Source organism: Pelodiscus sinensis, chromosome 11, assembly GCF_049634645.1.
Source record: "Pelodiscus sinensis isolate JC-2024 chromosome 11, ASM4963464v1, whole genome shotgun sequence".
Classification (NCBI taxonomy): domain Eukaryota; kingdom Metazoa; phylum Chordata; order Testudines; family Trionychidae; genus Pelodiscus; species Pelodiscus sinensis.
Window position 1 is genome coordinate 42,611,926 of NC_134721.1, and position 21,055 is coordinate 42,632,980.

The following is a 21,055-nucleotide window of genomic DNA, read 5'->3' on the forward strand; positions in this document are numbered from 1 at the left end:
GGTAATATTTTTCCAGAACTGTAATTCAGTCGTGTGTTTGGCTTTTGTGCTTTATTTAACGTCAGGGCAATTGGCATGAGAGAGAGAGAGAGAGAGAGAGAGTGTCACGGAAGGAGATAGCTGCAGTGACCACAAGAATTTTAAAAGGGCTGTGGGGTAAAAAGGTCAAAGTTTTCAGCCATCAGCCACAGCCTTTTTGTGAAGGGTTAGTGTGAATATCAGGGCAGGGAGATGCCCATAACCAGCCTCACACCACCACAGGGCCATGGATAGAAGGTCACAGACAGCCATCAAGAGAAAACAGTGCTGCTGTTTCATTTGTAGCTCAGGATGGCGGGTGCCACTCAGCACAGTGGTACATCTGCTCATTGTTCACCCAATCTCAGCCCAGTCAGGGATTTGACACTTGCTTGCTCCCTTCACAACAGGAAACGATGGGGAGATTTCTCAAGAAACTCTACAAAGCAGTTCAGGAATCAGACTCCGTGTGGCATGGTACAAGGGAACCCTATTTTGCTCACTGCGGGCAGCCATACGTACACCTGCTCCGCAGTCTGGCATAGGCGTGGTCTGGCCATCTGCACTGCAGTAATATTCCATTTCCCTTCTGTGCAGCACATGCAGCCCTGTTACAAATGTACATATTAGGGATGTTAAGTATCGGTTAATTGAATAGTCGATTAAGCTCATGAATTTTTATCAGTTAGTCAACTAGTCTATAGTCCCTGGGCAGCCCCTGTCCGTGGAGAGTCTGAGCTCCCAGACCCGGCACGAGCCAGGCTGCCTGCCTGGCTGGCTCCTAATACACTTTAAATGCAGAGCTGCAGCGGGGGTAGGTCCCAGACCTGGTGCAAGCCAGGACTGAGCCAGGCTGCTGACCAGCCTGCTAAAAAATGTATTGGCGGGGGGAGGGGATGTGTGTAGTCTATACTCTATAGCATTAACCTATATGCTTTTTCTTGTCAGTTAATCGACTAGACTATTACATCCCTAGTTACAGATTAGTGCCTATTTTCCTTCTCTTACACCTTCCTTTACTCCACAAGGGTTGGCAGCCCCTCTTTACAGATTCTGAGAAAGGAACTCCAGCTCTGCACTAAACTGCTGAGTTTGAGTCAGGATTATGGTTTGAAATTCTCTGGCCTGTGTTTTATAAGGGAGTAAACTAATCGGTCACAATATTCCCCTCTGGCCTTAATATGGAAGTCTCTATTAATTTAAACTGGCTGTTAGTACCACGCAGCTCTTGTTCCTTAGTTTAGATTTGCCCCCAATTTCCCTTTGAGGTCAGACAACAGGTTTTGGAGACTTTATCTCCTAACTGTGACCTTAGCTCCCTTCTTGCATTTCATCGTGTGTTTGTATCTAATGAGATGGGTTTGATCTGGGATGGCAACTGATGCTAGACACATTCAAGCTGGAAAGAAGGTGCCTTTGTAACAGGCAAGGTACCATTGGAACAGCGTATCCAGGGTGGGGATGGATTTGCCATCGCTGGTGATTGTTAAATCAAGGTTGGATTTATTTTAAAAGAACTGCTCCAGTTCAAATTGAATTCTTTGGGGATGTCCAGTGGGCGTAGCTGTACAGAAAGACTGGATGATCACAACGGTCCCTTCTGGCCATGGGACTGCATGTCACTGCAGCTGAATGAGAACCTAGGCTCCATGTGGTGTGCTAGGCAGCAGTTCTGCGAGGAGGTGAACCAAAAGGCACTCTGCCATTGACCAAGGCAGCAGGAGCCGTGCTAAGCAGCTCTCAGCAGCAGCAGCTTCTGCATGACGGGCCTTTAATGTTTCTCCTCTGTAATGTTGTCCCTAATGTGCTCAGATTAGACCCCACAGTGGTGTGAACATGGCTGATAATGATTCTGCAGTGACCTTCTTTGTGACACGCTTTCCCGAGTCTGTGCTGCTGCCGAGTGGGTGCAGAGCCCAGTGGCAGGGGATGCTCTCACCTACAGCCAGAGACTGGGCTTTGTTAGACTCGAGTTTTCATTCCACCCCTCACATGGCCCCTCCCTCCCTCCCAATAAGCACCCTATGTCCTGCCTTGACCGAAAGACAGGACTATGCAGCACTTCCTAAGTGGGTCTGGCCCACGAAAGCTCATCACCTAATAAGCCATCTTGTTAGTCTTTAAAGTGCTGCATTGTCCTGTCTTTTGTTTCAGCAAGACCAGACTAACACAGCTACATCTCTATTACTATGTCTTGCCTTGTGAGAGAGGGATGCTTTTGGAGAGCTCATGCTAGGGAAGTTGCACCTACGCCCCTCACGGTGCGTGTATGTGGCTGGAATGGTGTACGTGTGCCAAAGCAGGACAGAGACTGTCTCCCATAAAGTTGCCCCTTCATTGTTAATTTGTAGCTCTGTAACCTCTATCTCCTTTCACCTCTTCCTAGTTCCAGGCGCCTTTACTTTGGTTTCATATTCCAGTTTTTCTCTGCATTTCCCTTGTCCTCTTTCTTTTGTTCTTCTCTTTTTTCCTCCCTAGGGGTGTTTAAAATAATTCGCCTTTGCTTGTTTTTTTCCTGTTGAGAAAAGAACAGGATGGAGACCAGGGGAGCCAAACAACTTCATACGGAGTTTAAAATCATATGGAGGCAGGGTTTCTTTGTGTTGCAGTACCTTTCGCTGGTTTAAGTAGCTGCAGGCTACTCTGTAGTATACAAAGTTATTAGCGGGCGATGCTTACGTTGGCAAAGAACCAACCAAAGCTGCTTCAGATACTATTTTCATTCAGGAAAGTCTCCAGTAGTGATATTTTTAAAGGAAAACTTCTTGCCTTTATGTCAAACTAAAAACAGATGCTACAAAGTGACAGTCGGTGGGATAAATTCATCTACACCCAGGCTGGAAAGAATCAGTGTGAACATTTATCCAGACCTCCTAGAGCTACCCCCAAATAACTCCTAAAGCAGATCTGTTAGGAAATCACTCACTCTTGATGTAAAAGTTATTTATCAATAATGGAACATCTGCCACAACTCTTGATACTTTGTTCCAGTGGTTAATTACCCTCATTGTTAAACATTTAGACCTTATTTCCAGCCTGAATTTGGCTAGCTGCAACTTCCAGCCATTGCTCATGTTGTTCCTTTCTCTGTTAGACTGAAGAGTCTGTTTTTAAAATCCTTGTTCCTTGCTATGTAGACACTTACAGCCTGTAATCGAGTTACCCCATAGCCGTCTTATTGATAATCCTCACTGAACTCTTTGGGTATGTTACTATGAGGCATGTTTTCCACTGGCACCAATGGGCTCCCCGACCCCGGCATCCTTGTCCTGTACCCTTTGGCTACATCTAGACTGGACGCCTTTTTCGACAGAGACTTTGTCAACAGAGACTGTAGCCAAAGCCTCTGTCAAAAAAGAGCGTCTGGAATACATTATGCGGATCGAAAAATGGATCCGCTTTTTCAAAAAAGAGCATCCAGACTGCTGGACGCTCTGTCGAAAAAAGAAGGCACCCGGAACCGCTTCCGGCAGGGCATGTGGGCAGCATTTACTTCCTGGTGCTGCCTGCCCGTTGCAGAGATGTGTGCTTAAAGGGACCCCCCTGAACAGCCATTGCTCTGCTTTTGCAGGTGTCTTGCTTAACTCCTAGAGCCGTGGTCACCAACCAGTAGATCGTGATCTACCAGTCGATCACAGGGGCTCTAAGAGTCGCTCTTGAGCCCTCTCTGAACTGCGCACCTGCGCAGTACATTAAAATTTGATTTCCTCATTTGAGGAGCAGCTACTCACCGAGCAACAACACAGGTGAGTAGCTGCGCAGAATTGTGGGAGCTGGGAGGTCGGGAGAGCTGAAATGCCCCGGCCAGCTGACTGTGGCTTTCAGCTGAAAGAGGCTGCCCCACGCTCCAGCTGATCGGGCGGCTTCTCCTCTGCGCCTGCCCACATGGAGCATGGGGCACCCTCCAGGCTGAACGCCACAGCCAGCTGGCCAGGCAGCTTCCTCTCTGCACCAGCCCACGTAGAGCATGGTGCACTTTGGCTGAGCACCATGGCCTGCTGGCCGGGCAGCCGCTTCTCTTCTCTCCAGCCCGGCTGCCCTGAGGTCAGCCTGGAGGGAGCGCGGGTCGGAGGCTTCCCTCCATGGCTGGTGTAGGGAACTCCCTGCCCCCAACCTTGTTCCCTCTCCCTTGCCCCAAACCTGTCCCCCACCCTCCTGCCCCCCTGTTCCCTCTTCCTTGCCCTCCCACCTCACTGCAGAAACCTGCCCCCCCCTGCAGAAACCTGCCCCCCGGCACCCTGCCCCCCCTGCAGAAACCAGTTCCCTCTGGCACCCTGTCCCCTACTGCAGAAACCTGTCCCCCTGCCTTCCCCACTACAGAAACCTGTCCCCCTGCTCCCCTCTGCAGAAAACTGTCCCCTCCAGCACCCTGTCCCCTGCTGCAGAAACCTGTCCTTATGGCACCCTGCCCCCTCTCCCCTACCCCCACTGGCACCCTGTTCCCTGCCCCAGAACCCACGAGCACCCCTCCCCAGTACTGTGTCCCCTCCTCCCGAATTACTTTTCTATGGGTAAGTGACCCCTGAATCAAGGCAGGTTCCCTGCCATTCTCATAAATAAAGACAATGCAGAAACTTTTTTGTGTTTAACATAGTATTTTATTTAAAAATGAAGCCTGGCCAACAAACCCCCAACTGGGGCCAAGCCCCCATCTGGCCACAACCATTCCTGCATTCCCCCTTCCCCAGACCCTAGATCTGAGCCTATCAGACATTGGAACCCCCTGCCCTGAGCCCCTCACATACCCCAACCCAAATTCCTGCACCCTCACATCCACAAGCCTGTGGCTTGCTTAGTACCCCAACACTGCCCGGCCTGGAACCCCCTCCCCGAGCCAGTGTCCCCTTCTCCACCTCCTCCTGCATCCAGATTTCTTCCCAGAGCTTGCACTGCTCACCCCTTCCCATACCCAAATCCCTCATTCCCACCCCAGAGACTACACATCCTGTCTCAACCCAGCGAGGGTCTGGCTAGAGTGCAGGAGTTTTTCAGGATTCTGGAGATACCCCAGAAAAACTCTTCTGCATCCAGGGTTGCCTTTGTTCTTCCGCTTTTTTAGTGGAAGAGCAAACAGGCTCTTTCGGTCACCCCTATATTCCTCTTTCCACAAGGAATAAGGTGGTTTCCAAAAGAAGGGGTTTTTTTCTGACATTTGGTCCAGGCTAGACAGGCCAAATGTTGGAAAAACCTCTTCCTACAGAAGAATTAAAAAAAAAAAAAAGCAGCAGTATAAGGATTGGGGACAGCAAGTGATGGAGAGGAGGAGAATAGAGAGGGCGGTGCTTCAAGGAAGGGGTGGGGCAGTAGATCTTGGCTTGGTCTGTCATTTAAAAAGTGATCTTGGGTGTAAAAGGGTTGGAGACCACTGTCCTAGAGGGACAGCAAAGGTTTTGCAGTGCTTGCTGTGAGTGCCCTGCTTCCTGGGACACCACAGCAGTTTGGGTTTTTTCGGAGGCTTTTCTGATTTTGATCCCTTTTTTTTCCATGGAGCCAGAGCTGCCCCTGGGCAGGCGATAGCCCCACACCATCATTCTGCAAGTTGGACCCAGAGCAGAGATATGAAAGCTTCGCTCGGAATGCAGGACCAATGCCCTTGCCTCCAAACTTCTTCCTGGAGGAGTAACAATAGTTCGAACTAGGAAGCCTAGTTCGAACTACCTAGTTCATGCCCCGTGTAGCCGCGCTGCATGGGGTTCGAACGAGCGGGGTTTTAAAAATGGCGGCGCCCCGCTTATGCAAATGAAGCCCGGGAAATTCAAATCCCGGGCTTCATTTGCAAGTGCGGTATGCCTACATTACCCTCCTAGTTCGAACTAGCAGGGTAGTGTAGACATACCCCGAGAGCATCTAGAAATGTGGCTAAAATATAAAATCTTTTGTTCATTGTACGTAGTTTTCTCTCAAAGCCTAGTTCTGATTCAAAAATAAATATTTTCTTAAATAACCAACATTGTCTGTAACCGGGGTGGTGGGGGTGCTTAGAACCTGGAGTGGGGAGAGGGTTCAGGTGGGACGGTGCTTCCCTGCTCGCAAGCTCCTGCCACCTAATGTGCGGGGACCACCATGGCCTCGGTGTTGGGTGGGGTGACTGACAGAGTGCTGGACAGGAGAGGGGAGGCGCACTTGGGTCTGGGAGGGCTGGAGGAGAGGAGGGCTGGGGAACAGAGGGGGTTGGGGGGGAGGTGCAAGGGGAGAAGGGGGTGGTGGTGGGGAAGAGGGGCTTGGTGGGGCAGGGTCATGGCATGCCGGAAGAGTGGTACCAGGGACAGGAGCAGGCAAGCCACAGACCTCACAGATCGTGACACAAATGGAAGTGTGCTGCTGTACAAGCTCTTCCAGCAGGCGATCATGCCACAGAGCCTCTGCCTCTGTCCTCTCTTTCAGCATCTTCTTGAGGTCCTGCAGAGCCGCCACATGCATCTTCAGAACCTCTGTGTAAGCACGCCGGTCCCTGGGGCTCCCGTGTCCCTGAGATGGAGGTGGGGCTGGGGTGCTGTGGCCCTCTTGCACAGGTGGCCTGGCTGTGGAGGAAAAGAGGAAGAGACAATCAGTCATGCGTGCAACAGCTGTCCCTGAGGGCATGCACTCACTGTAAGGGACTCTCCTTCAGACCGGGGACTCAGAGGTTCTGAAGGTAACACCATGTGTGGGCTGGGTGTCACCCTGCAAGTCTGACCGACATCCTTTGTTCCTAGATGTGTACGTGCACATTTAGCTGTATTAAAATGCATGGTGTTGGCTTGCGCCAAGTTTACCGAGAAATCGAGGTTGCTCTGAATCAGTGATTCTTTACTGATCCTTAAAAGCCGTATTTACTGTTTCCTCAATTTTTGTGTCACCTGCAACCGACATCAGTGCTGATTTTATGTTTTCTTCTGGCTCATTAACAAAACTGTTTTAGCAGAGGGCCAAGAACTGATCCTCGTGAAACCCCACAAGAAACATTCCTTCTATGCTGATTTCCCCATTTACAATTATATTTTGACATCCATCAGTTAGCCAGCTTTTAACCTTTGCAATGTCAGCCATGCTAATTTTATATCTTACTGGGCTGTGAATCTAATGGCGAGTGGTACCGAGTCGAACGCTTTATAGAAATCTAAGGATATTATATCAACACTATTATCTTGATCAGCCCAGCTTGTGCTGTCATACAAAAAGACATCAAATGAGCGTGACAGGCTCTATTTTCCATAAACCCACATGGATCCTTAATTCTTTAAGGATCAAGTAACTCTTGGGCAGGGCCTTGGTGAAATTGTTCTAAACATTGGTTCTTAAGTGAATGGAGGGTGTTCCCCTCTTTCCCCCGGCCCGGGGATGAAGGCCAGGACAGACACCTGAATCTGGCACACAGCTCGCTGTCAGGTGAGGGGAGGCTGGGAGTATTCACATGTTCACGGTGTGTCATCACGTGAATGAGCCCTCCTAGGAAGGATGCTGTACATAGTCTGCTTAGGGAGGTGGTGGTGTGCAGAGTGCTTAGCAAGACTTGTCCTTTTCTGCGGGTTCTTACAGGGAGCTGTGCAGTGATTCCTGGGATTACCTACTGGAGAGTTAGCATCTCCAGGGTAAGTGGCATGATCCCAGAGGAAGCAGAGGAGCACTTGCTTCTGTCCCTACAAGGAACAGCTGTTTTACATGGGGACCCCTCCACACTGTTGTAATCACCCCACACGCTGCCAGGGAGCATTCCTCTTTCATGGGCATTGAATTGAATTCTCATAGTCTTCCCTACTGAGTTCTCTTTGCAACCCACAGTCTAGGGCAGTGTGTCTCAAAAGCAACAGTGATGGGGAGAGCGTGATGCAAAGGGTCCCTACCTTAGGGCCACCAGCTGGGATTGCGTCTTACACACACACCCAAAAAAGACACAAATGTAGGAGGAGCAGACAGTTTGTGAGTTCCCCACCTTTCTGGGGGTGGCAGGGTCGGGCTCCAGCTGTAGGGTGGTGGGCAGCAGGCTCTGGCCATGGGGTTCCATCTCCCAGCCCAGGGCTCACCCTCCCCCATTGCCCTACTAAATCTAACTCCAGAAGATTGATTGCAGCAGCATCGATGTTCTGCTTAGTGGAGACATGAGTGTCTGTGTGCACTTTGGTGACAGGGCCCCTTGACAATGTGAACATGGTGGTGGCACAGGGAGGAACTTGGGCATCTCAAAAAAGTGAATATTGGTGGCAGCACAACGCTGAAAAGCCCTCAAACCCTCTCAGCCTTTGTTGTGACCGGACCCAGGAACAAGGGACATGAGCATCGTCATCTCTTCTGTCATATTAAGCTTCCCTCTGATCGTAAAATAGCACAGAATAAGGAAGTGGCTCACCCCCAGCACACACATTTTAATTGCCTTTGCAACTTTCCTGCTTGGTAGTGGAAATCATAGAAGGTGTTGGCTGTCACACCACCCAGGGAATAAACCCACAGGTTTCCTTTGGTTGCCAGTCATATGCCTAGTGACACCCACTTCTGTATGAGGCCAATGTGACAGATGTTGCAATCCCATGAAGTGTCGTTAGAGACCAATTATATTGCCGTTACGAATGGTTTCAATGGATTAAAAATGGACTGAGGTCACCATGTGTAATTGTTCATGGGGAGTCGTCATCGAGTGGGTGTGTTGCCACTGCGGTCCCTTAGGGATCAGTCATTGAGGGCCCTCTATGGCCTGTGTGCTACAGAAGGTCACAACGGTCCCTTCTATGAGTGTGTGATTGTGTTCTGTTCCATGGAGGTGAAGTACCAGGGTGCCTGAAGTGGTGGGCTGGGTCATTTGAGCTATGGAAGTGTTATAGTAAGGATGAATTTGGCCTGTTTTTTGTGTGTGAAGCCTTTTGAGATCCTCATCTGAAAGGCTATATGGAAGGTCAGAATGATTCAAGTACATGGGAATGTAGACTTAATTGGAGGTTGTCATTAGTGGGGGCTGGCCTGCTTTGAGCAGAGATTGGGACTAGATGACTTCCCGAGGTCTCTTCCAACCCTGATCTTCTTTGTCCAGCCAGGACATGGGAGCTACTTCCCCCTTCTAGAATGAGCTATGTGGCATATATCACTGTGCTCTCTCTACGGCATCTTTCCGTTTCTAGGTGTCTACAGCAGGCATCTGCTGTTTTGTTGGAGTCCAGCTGCATCATGCCACAGAGGGGAAAGAGGCACACTGTGATCGCTGGGGGTATGTCTACACTACCCTCCTAGTTCGAACTAGGAGGGTAATGTAGGCATACCGCACTTGCAAATGAAGCCCGGGATTTGAATTAAATAGTTCGAATTAAGGGCTGTGTAGCCACTTAATTCGAACTAGTGGGAGGCTAGCCCTCCCCAGCTTGCCCTGGTGGCCACTCTGGCCAACACCAGGGAAACTCTTCTGCCCCCCTCCCGGCCCCAGAGCCCTTAAACGGGCACGATCTGGATACACTGCCCGTGCCAGGTGCAAGCCTGCCAGCACCCAGCCAGCAGACCCTGCACCTGGCACGGCATGAGCCAGCCACCCGCTGCCACCCAGCCCTCCCCCTCTTCCCAGGACCAGGCTGGCAGCTCCCGGGAGCCTGCCCAGGGCCACAAGAGGCGGGCACCCGCCTGGTCTGGTGCGGAGATCGTGGACCTCATTGGGGTTTGGGGGGAAGCCTCCAATGTCCACGATCTCTGCACTAGCCACAGGAACGCGGCTGTCTACAGCCACATGGCTGGACAGCCTGGCCGCCAGAGGCCACATGCTGACCCAGGAGCAGGTCCGCTGCAAGATCAAGGACCTGCGGCAGGCCTACTCCCGGGCCTGCCAGCCAGGGGCCGATCCGGAGGCCTGCCCCCACTTTGAGGCCCTGGACCGCCTCCTGGGGGCTCACGCCGTCCGTGCCCCCCGGGTGGTGATCGACCCCGGGGCAGAGAGACCCGTCCCTGACACCGAGGAGGAGGAGCAGGAGGATGCCGAGAGCCAGGAGCCTTCAGGGAGCCTACCCAGGACCCAGGACCCCCGAGGCACCCCACAGAGCACAACTCCTGTGTCATCTGAGGCCGGGGAGGCCTACACATGTGAGTACCATCATGCTCCCCTTATGTGTACGGGGCGTTGTGGGGGGAGAAGGAGCCCAGGGACCATGCGCCTGGGCCTTGCCCACCATGGAGCAGCAGCTGGGTGTCATACAGGGGCCCTGGCCTTGCAGAGGGGGGCTGGGTTTCACCCATCTTGTCCCCAGGGAGAATTGACCGCTGCTCTTGTTTCACCACAGCTGCAGCACCTGGGACTGCAGGGCGCATCACCCCGCCTGCAACAGCCACCCGCACCCGGGCCAGCAGGCGTGCCAGGAACGAGGAGGAGTACCAGCGGCGGCACCTGCGGTTCCTTGATCACCAGCTTCGCACCCAGGACCACTGGGTCCGGGAGGACCTACGGCTGCGGCAGCAGAGTGTGGAGGCACTGGAGGAGAAGGGCCCTGCCCTCAGAGGCCACCTCCAGACCCTGGTGGACAGGTTCCTGCCTCCTCCTGCACTGACCCCTGCAGCCGTCCCAGCTCTCGCTCCTCCTCCCACCCTTCCTCCCCCTCCTGCTTCCTCCACACCCCCCATCCCTCCTGCCCCACCCTCTACACCTGCTCCCCCCCGACACTCCCGCACCCGCAGTGCTGCGAGACGGGAGAGCCAGCAGGACCCCCAAGCCTGAGCTTTCCCTTCCCTTCCTCCCCTTTCACCCCTTTCCAGCTCCCTCCTCTCAGGTTTCTCCTCCCCTGTCCCACCCTCACTCCTCCCTCCCCCCACCCCAGTTATGTACAATAAAAAGAGATTTTGGTTGTAAAAACAGGTGTCTTTATTTGACATTAGGAAGGGGGGTTAGGGAGAGGAAAGGAGAAGGAGGGGAGGGTGGAAGAAGGCCCCAGTGGGGCATGCAGGGAGAGTTCAGTCCTCCTCCTCCACCAGGAAGCTCTCCCGCAGAGCTTCCCGGATCCGGACGGCCCCCCGCTGGGCTTCCCGGACGGCGGCGGTGTGGGGCTGAGCGTAGTGGCCAGCCATGTGCTCAGCCTCAGCCATCCAGGCTTGCAGGAAAGCCTCCCCCTTTCGCTTGCACAAATTGTGCAGCACACAACATGCTGCCACCACGGGAGGGATATTGTGCTTGGCGAGGTCGAGGCGGGTGAGGAGGCACCTAAATCTGGCTTTCAGTCAGCCGGAGGCCCCTTCGATCACGATGCGGGCCCTGGTCAGCCTTGCATTAAAGGCCTGGCGGGAGGGGTTGAGGTGCCCCGTGTAGGGCTTCATCAGCCAGGGCTGTAGGGGGTAGGCCACATCCCCCACCAGGCACATGGGCATGTCCATGTCCCCGACCCTGACGTGGCAGTCGGGGAAGAAGGTCCCGGCCTGCAGCCTCTGGCACACGGAGGAGTTCCGGTACACCTGTGCATCGTGTGCCTTGCCGGACCAGCCCACATTAATGTCCGTGAACTGGCCCCGGTGGTCACACACGGCCTGTAGGAGGACGGAGAAGTACCCCTTTAGGTTGACGTACTGGGAGGCCTGGTGCTCCGGGGCACGGATGGGGATGTACATCCCGTCGATGGCCTCCCCGCAGTTCAGGAAGCCGAGGGCGCTGAACCCCCGGATGATGGCGTCCAGGTCGGCGAGGTGGACCACCCTGCGGAGCAGCACCCGGTTGATGGCCTTGACCACCTGCAGAGAGACACAGCAAACCGTGAATCACTGGGGCGCCCAGGTGGCTGGGAGTGTTCGTGCCTTGGCACTGCCCCACGCCCCACTCCCGGAAGCAACCCCCCCAGGCGGCGTGTAGTACGGCCGGGACAGACCGAACCCTCCGGTGCGGGGCCCTTTCACCTCCTCCCTCCCCTCCCCCATTTTCCCTAGGGAGGTCCATCCCCTCCTTGCAGCCCCCCTCTTCCCCGGCCCAGTGGCCGGTGGGTGCCGTACCTGCATGAGCACTGCTCCGACGGTGGATCTCCCCATGCCGAACTGATTCCCAATGGATCGGTAGCTGTCCGGTGTGGAGAGCTTCCAGAGGGCGATGGCCACACGCTTCTGGAGGGGGATGGCGGGCCTCATGCGAGTGTCCCATCGCCGCAGAGCAGGGGCGAGCCACTCGCAAAGCTCCAGGAAGGTGACCCTCTTCATCATGAAGTTCTGGGTCCACTGTCTGTCTCCCCAGCGCTCCAGGACGATGCGGCGGGGCATGCTGGCGTCCAGGCGCTGCTGCAGCTCCTCCACGGCCCCCTGGGAGGCCAGGCGGAGAGGTAGGGGGCTGACGTGTACCAGGTGGTGCCAGGCAGCCTCCAGCCATTGCTGGCAGGCTTGCAGCAGCAAGTCCAAAAACTGCACCAGAAAGCCCAAGGCAAGCTCTGGCTCCATGTTGCCAACTGCGGCGGCGGCCCCAAAGGTAAGCACTGACACAGACAGGTGCAGAGAAAAACGCTTTGCTGTCCCTCGGCGAGGTAGGCAAGCAAGTGGAGAAGCTGAAAAACGGCTGTCCAGGGGGGTCCCTTTAAGCACAAGCCTCAGATAGCCTTAGACAGCAGCCACACAAAGCAATTACTGACCTGATGCCCTGCCGGAACCGGTTTCAGCTGCCCTTAAGTGCGCCCCAGCGTCCAATCAGTGTTGACGCGCTAGTTTGAATTAGCAAAACGCTAATTGGAACTAGTTTTTAAGTCTAGCTGCGCTAATTCAAATTAGCTTAGTTCGAATTAACTAATTCGAACTAAATTAGTTCGAATTAGCGCTGTAGTGTAGACATATCCCGAGGGAGGTTTTATGTTATTGGTTTTCCTTAGTACCAAATCAAATCATGAGCGTGTGAGTCTGTGCTATGCCTTTAAGTCCAGAGGTCATCTTTGCCTTCACCTGATGCTAGGCTGCCCTAAGGTCTGGGGAGGGTCCCAGCATAATTGAGACAGCCGTGGGAACCTGTCTGAGGGACAATCTCCATAGGGTTGGGTGCTGCAACCACATGCCAGACATGGCCCCCCAAACGTGCCCTGGGTTGCAATGGGATTGGTGGAGGGTAGCCTTGCAGAAGCCCTCTGCAGTGGCCCCTCTGGTGGAATCCATCCCCAGTCACAAAAGGAGATGTTAGAACCTTAGCTCCAGCCCTGTGTATTTATTATAAAGGGGCCAGAATCAGATGAGCGGTCACCACAGACACCCACTGCAGCCCCACCCCTCTTGGTACCTGTAACAAGGTAGCACGGTACGTCTACACAGGGATAAACAGCCATGAGCATGACTGCTGCTGATCTGGGCTCGCGGAGCTTGTGCTCCCCGGCTGAAAAAATGGCTGTGTAGACCTTTGGGCTAGAGGTGTAGCCCGAGTTCTGGGACCCTCTCTACACGGACATTTTCTTCAGCCCTGGAGCCTGAGTCCCCAAGCCAGCTTAGCTGGTGAGTTTTTAGCCTGGTAGAGACATACCCTGTAAGGCTGGAGGGCCTGGCACTTGCCAGCTTTGACTACTAAATAAAAAACACCTGGGCTGGATTGGGTGGGTCGGCTGAGAGAGCGGCAGCACCCTGCGATGGCAGTCATGTGGTGGGTTCTTTTCCAGAGCAGTGCTGAGGCTGTCAGGGCAAGGAAACCCCTCCCCCCCCCACCCTACCCCGCGTGTGTACTGGGAGAGAGAAACCCCCAAGGGCGGAGTGTAAATAGCAGTGGGTAACATTTTTCCAATTTTGCTTTGCTGTTTGGGGGGGATAAGAAGAAATGGGCCAGGAGGGCCCATTTTGTGTGCATGCCATTGAAGAGCCCTGAGGAAAGGGGAGCTTGTGAGTAGCAGGGCTCAGGGGATTCCCAGACTCATAGCAGGGGCTTCCCCAGTGACAGTAACTAAGGTAATTAGGGTTTCCTGTATATGGCCACTTGTAATTGCAGACGTTCGGCACAGCTGGAAGTTAGCTCAGTTTGTGAGCTGTTCTCCTGCAGAGCTGGCAGGTGGAGTCCTGTAAGTAGAGAGCTTTTATTCTGTCTTGGTGTGGGCCTGAGGGTTTATTTCTGCAGCATGGTGTGTTCACCACTGCCAAATCAGGTTCAACAGCAACTCTTCTCCCAGTATTTCAGAGGAGTAGCCATGTTAGTCTGTTCCAGCACAAATAACAAGGAGTCCTGTGGCACTTTAAAGACTAACAAATGTATTAGGGCATAAGCTTTCGTGAGCTACAACTCCCTTCTTCAGATGCTTGAAGAGAGAAGGGGAAAAAAGAAGGGATACAGAGATGGGAGTGTGACATCAGTGCTAATTCCAGAAGTTATTCCCACCCCAAAAGTCCACAGCAAAGCCTACAAGTAAAATTCCTCCCCCTGCCATATTCTCAGGCCCTCAGGGGAGACCCAACAAACAAACTGCGGCATGCAGGCCAAGAATATGTTCCTGTTCACCTTCCGAAAGTGAGAGCAACATTGTTCACCAGGCCAACGCCCGCACAGTCCGCATGCCCGGGCATCTCCCTGCATTGGGTCTGTTTCTCATGCTTCACCTAGTTCACTCATAAAACAAAAGGATTTTTCAATAAAACATGTTTAATTAGCTTCCTCCCCAAAATCTCCACTCTCTGCCATCAGATTGAGCCGCTGGCAGGGGAGTGACTGGGCCTACTGCATGCCTGGGTTCCTGGAAGGAGCCAAGTGCCAGTGAAAATGACTCCAGGGAGGAATGAGCAGGAGCAGGAGGAGCTGATAGAGAGGAGATAGGTCTTGATGTTCATTTTCTTTCCTTTCTGCCAAATGACAGAGAAAGGGGAGAGCTGCACACAGCTTCTGCCAGCTCTCTCATCTGAGAACTGTACTACTGCTTGCCAAAGGCACCCGCTAACCACTGCGTGTTCTTGTGGCAGGGGTGCTCTTGGCGGATCCAAGAGATACTTCAGTCTGGCTCTGACCATCTTAAAACCTGTGGGCCACACACTCCATACCTGCTCCACATTCTCTGTCTTACCTACCCCATACATTCTCTTCCTGTCTTCGGGATATTTCGCTTCACGTGTTTTTCTTTGCTTCGTCCTTATACTTTTGAGAAGTTCTGTTCATGGGGCCTAGCCCATTATGGGAAGAGGATTTGGTTTCCATCCTCGCCACCAACACCCAGACTTTAATGAGTGCTTGGATGTGGGCAAGTGGGGAGGTTCGGGCTCATATGAAGTTTATTGCCTCTAGAATCCAAATGCCTCTCCACTGGTGGGTGGAGACAAATTCCACCTGTCATTTCAGAGAAGGGAGAGATGGCACCTCATCGGAGGGCTGGGCAGGTGCATGAAATGTAACAATAAATAACAGAGCAGGATATACTCGTTTTGAAATTACAAGCATATGCAGTGCTCTCCAACATACATGCTGCCTCTTTATCTTCTTGCCAAGTGCATGGTCTGCCCTAGTCCCTGCAGAGAGGGGAGGGGAGTAGAGGAAAGGGTGGGATTAGTTTGACCCCACTGTCTGTATTTCAAAATCAGAACTGTGGCTTTCTGGCTGTAAGGAAATAGAGCACAAAGCCTTTTCCCTGGAGAGCACCACGAGGCTGGCAGCGACTGAAAGCTGTCCCCACCCAAGCAAGGACTGTTTCAGAAATTACTCAGTGAGCTTATTCCCCGTATCCCTGACTGTCAGGGACTAAATGGGAAGAAAGATGAAGTCATCTTCTGCCCTACAGAGGTGTTCCCTCCACATTTAGTGTGAGCAGCAGGCCAGTACTTGAATCTACGGAGAAGTAGCTTCACGACAGTCAAGACAAAACTTTTCCTCAACACCATTCAATGGCAAATATTGATCCTCCACTTAGCCACTAAGAAATCTGAAAAAGGCGCCCACTTCTTTCTCACACAGATTACACTGACAGCCTCGCAACACATGAGTTCTCCCTGCATGACTCCCCAGTGCTCCATACTTGGTGGGCTGATCCACCTCTTGCTCGCCCTAGTTTCATGTTTCAGCGAAGCTCCAGCAACCTCTGTTGAGCCATGTCTGACTTACTCTGGTGTGCATGAAAGGGGACTGAGGCTCAAGGTATTCAACAGGAAGTTAAAATCAGCCTCCGTGCCATAAGAAAAAGAAGGTTTGCCAAGTAGACGAGGTCAAACACAATAAAAAGAGAAAGTTTTATTCCAAGTCTCTGGCTTTTGCAATAGGTATCAGAGACTCCAAATAAAATTATGTAAATAACCCAGTTGACGTTTAACATCTCAGTTAATTGGGAAGAATCAGTTGCACCATAAAACAGCAGAAGGAAACAGTTTGGTGTAACTGACAACTTTCCAAGACAAGGGCTGCCAGTTAGCAGCTAAAGGCATGTTGGAATAGGTGTTCTTGGTCATATAAAAAGGGTGCAGCTAGGACCAAAGCCCAGTTTTCCACGAAAAGCTCATTAGCCAGCCATAAGTATTAACCCTGTTCAGGAATTCTGATGCTGTAAACAGGGAGTGTTGCTCTAGCCGTATCATGTAATGATGGATTTCCACAGAGCAATTACATTTTATTATGTTCAGCTCTTAGCTGCCAAAAGGTTGGAGGTTGCAGGGCTGAGTGTAAGACACAAGAAAAGTGGCGTGTGAAGTCATCATAACAGCTCATGCTCTGATTCCCTACCAGAGGGGAGGCTCCACCTGATATTCGAAGGTAGAAGTGGGATCTGGAAGTTCTACACTGAGGAGTCCCACTAGGGCCTAAGGCAGTGGCCCTAGACTTTGGTTTTATGGAGCACTACAGAGGTATTCACCTTGATGTAAAATGCTTTGTGCCTGGCACTCCCACCTGTTGCTCTGGCCTGCTCATTTGCTGTCAGTGGAGTTTCACTGGCATAAAACAAATGGGACATGGAGGAGAACTGGGCCCTCTGTTTACTCTGAGAATTCGACTGGCTTTAGCTTGCGCTGGACCAGACTCTCAGCTGTGTAGACACTGTTTAATGCTAGCTAGCGAGCAGGCCCAGTGTGTTCAGGAAGCATTGCTTCAAAAAGTGGCTTCCATAATCAGCTTGTCCCCAGCCCCAATCTCTGGGTGAGATGCTGTGCTCAGCCCTCCTCAGGGTACATTTACCCAGCAAAGCACCCAAGCGCACCTGCAGCAGGGAATCTCAGGGTACGTCTACACAGCAACATGATTTTGAAATAACTTAATCCACATCTACATAGCAGGCAGTTATTTCGAAACAGTGTCAAAATACTGTCAAGCTGCAGGACTTCTCACTTTGACTCCTGTAACTCTGATTGTAGGAGGAGTAAGGGAAGTCAGAGGAAGAGTGCTCTATTTCAGAATAAGTGCTGGGTAGATGCTCCCAATTTCGAAACAAACTATGCAATTGACGTATCTCAGTTGCATAGTTTATTTCAAGTTAATCTCTGTGGTGTAGACACACTCTCAGAGTCCTGGTCACCTGAGTTGGGTTGACGGAACTCAAGCTGCAGACTAAAAATAGCAGCACGGCCATTCAGGCCTGAGGTGGGGCCCAGGTGCTAGAACCTAGCCTGGGGTGGGGGTGTAGTAAGATGAAGGCCTAAAACATAAGCCCATGTAGCACAGGCCTGGTGTGAGGCCTAGCTAACAATGGACAAAACATGGCTAACATAAAGCAAAGCTAAGCTGTGAGTAAGAGGGGCAGGCCCCTGCTTACAGAACATGGCACAAACAGGGTTGCGAGTGCAAAACAGTAAGGCTACATCTACACTGGCTTGGTTTTGTGCAAGAACTCTTTTGTGGAAGAGTTCTTGTGCAAAAACTCTTCCAGAAGAGAGTGTCTACACTGGCATGTGCCTTTGTGCAAGAGATGTGCTTTTGCATAAGAGCATCCATGCCAGCATAGACGCTGTCTTGTGCAAGAAAGCTCCGATGGCCATTTTAGCCATCAGGTTTTCTTGCACAAGAAATTCACGTTGCCTGTCTACACTGGCCTCTTGTGCAAGAACAGTTGCACAAGAGGGCTTGTTCCTGAGTGGGAGCATCATAGTTCTTGCGCAAGAAGCGCTGATTTCACACATTAGAACGTCCGTGTTCTTGCGCAAGAACTCGTGGCCAGTGTAGACAGGCAGCAAGTTTTTGCTCAAAAGCGGTCGCTTTTACGCAAGATCGCACCAATGTAGACGCAGCGTAATTGGTAATAGGCCCAGGTGCAGAACAATAATTGGTACTGATCATAAGTGGAAAGCACATCATACCACTAGCTCATTAAAAAAGACCTTGGTACCCAATCCTCAAAGATACAGACCCAGGTTCAGGAAAGGGTCTAAAACAGTGTTTCTTAAACTTTTTAAGACCGAGAACACACCAAACAATAATTTTATGAAGAATACCAGGATTTTTTGTTGAGCAAAAACCAAAAGGTCACCTGCCCTTGTTGTTCTCTGCAGCACACCTCCATCTGCACAGTTTAAGAAACACTAGTCTAAAATGACAGAATGATAGATAGAGATGATATAATCAAACTACGAGGTACAGGGCGATAGGTGGTATCTAAGTAGCATCAGAGGGTGGTAACCTGATACGTCAGCAGTGAGGTGTGACTTGTTGTTCCTGTATATAAGGTGGTGTCTTGGGGGTGGAGGGAAACTCTTTGGATGACTTAGGGGGCAGTAGAAATATCCCACTGATCGAATCATTCCATTGTGGCTAGTACATATGTGTAGTAGTTTAGTAGAGTCTACTGATAACTATTATTGCACTTCGCTTAGCAATAAACCTGGCCTGGCACCTTTGATCCTTATCTGGTTTGTGTTCTTTGGGGGCTCTCTTGGGGTCTGCTGTGGAGACTAAGGGCACAAGTCAACACGGCAGACATCACTGAGCACGCACGCAAGCAGCCTTCTGGTTCTCATCAACGGAGCCAGAGCCCTGTGAGGACACCTCGGCAGTAAATCCTGACCGGCCGCCTCCTGAATAACTGCAGCCCTAGTGGGAATCTCTACACTGCTGTATTTAGACCCACAGTTTAAGCCCTGCAATGCCGAGTCAGCTGACCCAGGCTGCTGCAGTGGATTGTTTTGTTTGACTGCATTTGCATTTTTTGCTGTGTAGCCGTACCTCTAGAGGAACAGAATGGAATTTGTAGCCCAGGAGTAAGGGTATAGGACGTCTTCAAATCACCTCCCAGTCCCAAGCTGTTACAGGGACTGGAGATGCTACAGTACTGTTTAGTCACCCCTCAGCCCCCTCCATCTGTTTGTTTGGTGACTGGCAAACATACAGTATATCAAGAATCTGGAGATTTGCAGCCGCTTGTGACTTGTATAGGACATGAAATGTGCTGGTTGCAGGGGTGGCCCTAGACTAGCTGCCACCAACTGGCACCCTAGGCGAACCATGCAGTCGGCGCCCTCAACTCCAAACCCCTCAATGATATTGCGCTACCATTTGGTACCCCATTTAACTTGGCACCCTAGGCGACCGCCTAGTTCGTCTGTATGGACGGGCCAACCCTGGCTGGTTGTAATCCTTTCACTGGCCCTAGTCTATATTCTGTGCTATATTGAATAGATTATATACGAAAGGTCATCTTAGACATATCTTACCTTTTCCGGTAAGGAATGATTTAACCACACCTTTGGCTCCAGGATTATTCACGGCAAAGGGTTATTTTCTATAAAACAAACATAAGAATTCCCTAGTAACTGGAATAACCAGTTGAAACAAACATAGCTGTGCTCTGCATCACACTGCATCTGATGTTGAAGACATGACCTACTTTCTGTAGAGAGAGCTGTCATTTTAAAGCAAACGTGTTCTTACATTGATCCTTGGTAGCTGGAGGCACCTTAACAGTCCTGCTTCCTTCTCAGTTGCTCGATTTTGTACCATCTGAAGGTTAGGCTGAAATGAAGCAGGTCACCAGATGGGGAATTTGGATGTGTAAATTGCTCAAATAATGTTCTCAAGATGCAGAGACAGATTATCACAATACATGACAAGAAAGCTCACCCCATCGCTGCATCTCGTTACATTAGTATGTGGGAGATATACGTTCAGTCCTCATATTAGTCTTTATCTCCCCAGCTGAAGTTTCTGCATTCCTGCGATTATGATGGACAATGGAACAAACTTTAGTAATCTACTGGTGTTCTTGAGTCCCCGGACATGCAAAGAGATGCACTGCGTACCCTGTTCAGTTACAGAAGGTCCAAGAACTACTCATCTGTGCAGACAGGAAAGCTTATCTTTGCTGGTATTTTTATTTATTTACTTATTTAATCTGTTTTAAAAATATTTTTTGTCCAAAGAGCCAGAGCTATGTTTTTCATGCCTGCCCATCCTAAGGTATACTCAAGCCAAAGAGATCTTCCAGGAAAAGTAACTGGCTTCCTAAATCTGTACTGAGTCTGGACACCTTATTACGGCAATGAGTAAGGAGCTGGAAAAGGGCATGATCACCTCCCATTTAAAAAAAATAGTTTTTCAACTGTTGGTAGCAAAAAAGAGCAAATCGTGTAATTTCAGGTCCCTTTTCCCCCCAAAAAAACCACAGCCGTATCAGGCAACCCCACTAGCATCATAGGACTGGCTTAAAATATACTTGGTTGAAACTATAGTAAAGAACAGATTTGCCCGAACCATATGTTAATATGATATGCAGGGGAAGAGTCAACATGGCTTTTGAAAAAGCAGTCATACCTCACAAAGGTATTAGACGTCTTTGGGAGTATCAACAAACTTGTCCAAGGGTGGTATAGTGAACTTGGACTCTCAAAAAGCTGTTGACAAGATCCTACATCAAAAACTCTTAAGCAAACTAAGTTGTCATGGGACAGGAGAGAAGGCCTATCGTGGATCAGTAGCTGGTAGGGATAAACGATTCCTCGTTTCCACAATAGAGAGAGGTAAATTCCACAAGAGAGGTAAATAGCAGGGTCCCCCACGGACCTGTACTGGGGCTTGTGCTGTTCAGGCTATTCAGAAATGATAGGATAAAGGGGGTGAGCTGGGAGATGGCAACATTTGTGGCCTATTCGTAGTTATTCAAGATAGTCAAGTGCAAAGCTGACTGCAAAGAGTTACAAAGGGAAGTCATTAAACTGGGTGACTGGGCAACAAAATAGCAGATGAAACTCAGTGTTGCTAAATACAGAGTAATAA

At 51.0% G+C, this 21,055-nt stretch overlaps 1 protein-coding gene across 1 annotated transcript in view; it reads left to right on the top strand.

The window, feature by feature from the left end:
• HEMK1 (HemK methyltransferase 1, mitochondrial release factors N(5)-glutamine) overlaps window positions 1-20,189 on the top strand; it is a 131,651-nt gene extending 111,462 nt beyond the window's left edge. The window contains exon 11 of the transcript XR_012906541.1: window positions 19,979-20,189. The gene's annotated coding sequence lies outside the window, so the exon portion shown is untranslated. The remainder of the gene's footprint in view (window positions 1-19,978) is intronic.
• The last annotated feature ends 866 nt before the right edge of the window (window positions 20,190-21,055 follow it).